This window comes from Barbus barbus, assembly GCF_936440315.1.
Source record: "Barbus barbus genome assembly, chromosome: 42".
Taxonomy (NCBI): Eukaryota; Metazoa; Chordata; class Actinopteri; order Cypriniformes; family Cyprinidae; genus Barbus; species Barbus barbus.
In genome coordinates, this window is record NC_136720.1 from 14,874,334 (window position 1) to 14,879,721 (window position 5,388).

Sequence of the window (5,388 nt, forward strand, 5' to 3'; positions counted from 1 at the left end):
ATTATAATGTATTAACGTAAGAAAATGGGTTTAATCAATCATTATGTAATGCCAGTATACTAATAAGTTTATATAAATAGTTATAATGCTGAGTCGACCTGTTATTTGCAGTAAAATAAAATCTATATTTGCTGAGCAACAGTGGACAATGAATCTAATTAGTATGTACAGGATGAAAAGAACATTGCAAAACTCTTACTGATCTGCAAAGCCAAATGAATGGTGAGTTCCTTAAAGGTCTTTTCAGTTAAGGTGACATTAGTGACATTTTAGTACCATGGTGTTCCTGTAGATTAACTTGAACAGCATGGCCTAGCAAACTTCAAGGTCATGATTTCAAATCCCACCCTTGTGAAAAGAAGTGCAAAGAATAGTAATGAAGAGAGTGTATTATATTTGCAACACGCTTAAGTACTTTATTTAAAATTACATAATACATTTTTAATGTTTTAATAATCTTTTGTCATTTTTATAGTATAGTACACTGACTGTAATGGGATGAACAGCAAACTGAAGCACATATACTTGATTATAATTTTCACTGCAGTGTTATTTGATATGGTATTAAAGGATAATATATTTTAAATGTACTAATTTGCAACTTCATATTTTAAAAAATGTGTAATTGCAGATAAAAATACATGACATACAAGTTTTGGTTGAAATAGTATTAAAATATATTTTAGTTGACCATAAATGCATTGTGAGTACATGTGATTATATATAATTTAATTTATATTAATGTTGAACTTAAGAGTGCTTTTTTATGTACTTAAGTAGGAAAACACTCTTAAGTTTAACTAAATGCATTTTATAAAATAAGTTTTTAAAAAGTTTCGAAAATCTTTTACATGTATATAAATATATAGTACTTTTAAATAATATATATTTTTAAATCATACACATTAACATATCAACAGTCTTATCTATAACCATAAAAGCTGTTTCATTTTACACAGAGTGGGTTACCTCATAGAGGCCGCCATTTTGAAATCACATGCCCAGCTGGATACTATTTGCATTATCTCTGTGTGTGATCTTTTGTTATTATCTGCTTTCTATCACAAAATAGATAATTTGGTGCTGCCTTTATATACAGCATTTCTACAATGACTGCTACATTCAGTATCAAGTAGGCCTAAGTCCAGGTGCACGTAATGAGTGCACAGCCAACTAGAAATTTCAGATGGACTCAATCACTGAACATTTTTTAGTTGGAGAGATATTGTTTTTTTAGTAATGTAGGCCTACTTTATATGCACAGCCATGTATCATATGAGAGAAGTCATGCAATCACTTCTGATGCGTGTAAGTACTTAAGGATAAACCCTTTGACTGTGTTTCTTCTCCACAACAGCTGTGAATGGAGAGTAACAGTAAGCTGAGTTCAAACCACAAGATCGTGTTTACAGAATGAATGAATTAACCCACCAAGTGTCGTGAGACGGCTAGATGTAAAGTAATACAGTGGGTTTTGTGCTGATGCCTCGCTGTGTGTTTGAGCGAGTCTGATGCAGTGGGCTGACCTTCTCTCTCTCCTTTCTCCACATTGGGCAGCACTTAGATTCATTGTACCTCTGCCAACTTGCTCTTCTTTGGAGCCGTCTGCCTGCCTGTCTGTGTGAACCCACTGACCAGGAAAAAAGGGTTTTTCACCCTCTCCAGACTCTAGAGAGACAATGTCTGACAGTGTTATCTGTCTGGCGCGACCTGCTATGCCTGCTGACTCTGAGACAGTGGTTCTTGCTTCATTCAGGGACAATATCAAATGGTCTGAAGAGGATTTCATGTTGGCCCTGAACCATTTGGATGGTTTAGACACAATAATATGTTGATTCATGCTGGTACCATGGTGCAGTGGGTGCTTGCAACATATAAGCATCATAAGCTCAAGCAGAAGCAGGTTTGAGTCTGTCTTGCATCATATCAGTTTTTTTTACTTTTAAATGTTTACAAAATTCACTTTTTAAATGTTAAGTTTACATTATGTTAATGACTCATCCTGTACTACACACATTTTATCCAATGAAATGTTTTCTAGAATGAGAATGTCCCACCCACTAAAACCCTCTGCAACCAATAGCAAGAAGCAAATAATAGATAATGGCTGTAATGTAACCAAATCTTATCGATTTTTACAAAATAGGGGATGAGCCCTTTGAAATGCCCCACCCTAACTTCCTGTTTAAACAGGAACTACATAAACACAGGAAAGAAAACTGTCTTGAACAAGTGATTCATATGAGGTAATTATATATTTTGGTATGAACTGTTACAACACTTAATGCCTGTAATGTCAGGTGAATTTCTTTTAGTTTTACTTTTTTTAAGATACATGTGGACATAATACAATTGTTTAAAAAAAATATTTAGAATGCATAGATTGCTAATTAAATGGATTCTTCCTGTAATATCTATTAAATGTCTTTCCAGGCATCACACACGCACAACAAAAAAGACCTTTCTGATTAAGTAACTTAATACCATCCACTTCCATAGTGCATTGATATTTGTGGAAACACGGTCCTTCATTCTGTCAGCTACCATTAATAATGACTGGACACAATGCTTCCTGCTGGAATTTCATAAACTGGATATTGTATGCCTCTGAGTGGGTGAGACAGAGAGCAAGAGAGTTTGTGTCTGTGTGCTATATGTGAATGCACACGTGTTTGTTCACCCTGATGTGTTATCAAACCATCATCAGTCAAATGTTAAGTTTTGCCATTCATTGTTGCTATGTGGTATCAAGTTTTGCCTCTGTTTAAATATCCTCCTCTGATTGACGTTCATGTCGGGTGAAAGTGGTGAAATCAAAGGTTTATGGGAAACCATCACCATTATTTCATACATCAAGAACAAAGTCATGGTGGGTCCCGCCACTGGGAATGTCATCTGTGTAAAACATTTGACTTGTTTTCCCACATCCAGCTTAATGTTGATGTGTGTGAAAAAGAAAATGAGAAAAACTCCCCTGATACTAACTGCAAAATAGGCCACAGGTCTGTTCTGACAGAACCATCAGGGGAAAAACAGTGTTAAATGTAAAAATAAATCAATAAATATATTTTTTAATATATTCAGATATCACAAGATATTTAAATATGTTTATTATTATATTAATATAATTAATATTTCAGTACATTTAATTCGACTTGAACATTTTTGTTCTATTTGTAAGATAGAAAAACAACTTGATGTCCTACAGTACTAAAGCTGTACAACCTCTTCTAGTTTTTATTTTAATTAAGGCAACAAGAAAGTACATGCTGTTATGACAAACCCATGCCAGCTTGTTAGGTGCAATGAAAGTACAAAATCATCAATGGACTGAAAGTTTCAGCTTTCAGCATTGCCAAATTCTTGCCCTTTATCAGATGAGTAAATGTTCAGTGAACCTGCAAACAGGGAAGCCTCTGCTGTAATTGAAGATGAGGCAGGGTTGGGGATGCTCTCCCCTCTTGCTGGCACAGGGAATTGGGTGGGGTGCTTCTCTACCCGCTGCCTGGCACTGGGCATTTCCAGGAGTATGTCTTTGCCAGGCCTCAATTACGGGGGAGTCATCCAGAACATATTGAAGCAATTACAGCTCCATATAAATCAATATGCTTCTGCTTAAAAAAGTGATCTGATCCCAGCACGCTCTGGATCCAGTCTCCCTCAGGTCCATTTTGATTTCTCTCCCCTTTTCTCAAGGCAAGAGCATTATTTCACTGTTCAGGAGTGATTTAGGTCACTTTAGGTCACTAGCTCTGGATGGGGCTGACATTCAGTCAGTTTCACATTTTTTCATGTAACCATTAACCTGAGCCTTATTAAGTCATGTTGGGGGTTAGCGGGGGCTATACATATAGTCAAGTTTATTGGCAAACAAGAATTTGTTCTTAATTCATTAATAATTTAATTTGGGCTTGAAAATTAAAATCATTTTTTATTCATTTTTTGTTTTGACACTGACAGTGCATTTTGCACTTTTTCGTTTAATTTCAGTTCAGAATAATGCAGAAAAAAGTATTGGAGTGATTCAAATCCAAGCTATTATTTCAGTGATTCAAATCTATTCAGACCGGTCATTAGCTCTTTACATCATTTGTTATATTTCGCCATCTTGTGTAAAAAGGTGGTACTGCATCTTCAAAACAGTAGTAAGAACGGAAGAAAAGCTTGATTAGATTAACAAAAGAGTACAAAAACATCGAGGAAAAAGTACTGTCCCCAGCCGTGGTGTAGTTGACAGTGATGTACACCTGAATAATGACACTGAGAAATGTGAATGCCCAATGAGCTCAAAGTAAATGTCCAACAGCAAGTAAATGAATAAATACCAAAACCATTCACGACTAGCCATTTACATACACCCAGACAGCTAAGATACCACCATTTCTGCTTATTTCACGTGTTTTATATAAACAAACACACACACACACACACACACACACACACACACATGTTGGTTTTTGTGGTTTATGGGGACTCTACATAGGCGTAATGGTTTTTATACTGAACAAACTGTGTGTGCTATTGCCCTACACCAACCCTACACCTAAACTTAGCCCTCACAGGAAACTTTGTGCATTTTTAGATTTTTAAAAAAACACCATTTAGTATGTTTTTTAAGCCTTTTGAATTATGGGGACATAGGCAGTGTCCTCATAAACCACCTTCATATTGTAATACCTCTGTCATACCCATGTCATTATACAAATTTGTGTCCTCATAAACCACATAAACATGCACACACACACACACACACACATGCACACATACATTCTGAAATTTAAGTGAGAGAATTTTTACTTTTTTACTTAGAGGACATTTTTATGTTGTGTGTACAGTATTTGTTTGGAGGAGAGGCATGAATGAATTAATGATGTCTAAAGTAAGTAGGGCATGTTCTAATGATGAATGTGCGTAAAGTGTGTTCATAGGACAGCGGAGCAGGAAGTAAATGTGAGGGAGTGGAGTTCAAACCCTCTCATATATCATTACAATACACAGTCCCAGCACACCTCTCCCTCATCTATGTGTGCTCTATCCCTTCAGTACACATATACACTAACACACTTCCTTAGGAAAAAATGTTGTGAGCTGAAAACAAACCAATAGAATATGGGCAAACTTAAAGGAATAGTTTGCCTAAAAATTTAAATTCTGTCATCATTTACTGAATTTCCTCATGCTGTTCCAAATGAATTTCTTTCTTCTTTTAAACATAGAAGAAATGATCCCTAGTGACTTCCATTGTATTTTCTTCCATAGTCAGTGGGACCAACAACTGTTTCCAACTGCAACTGCATCAACTTGAGCATACTGAGTAAATGATGACAGAATTGGGTGCACTATTTGTTTAAAAAAGTGCTCCACCCCATGACAGCAAATACATATTTA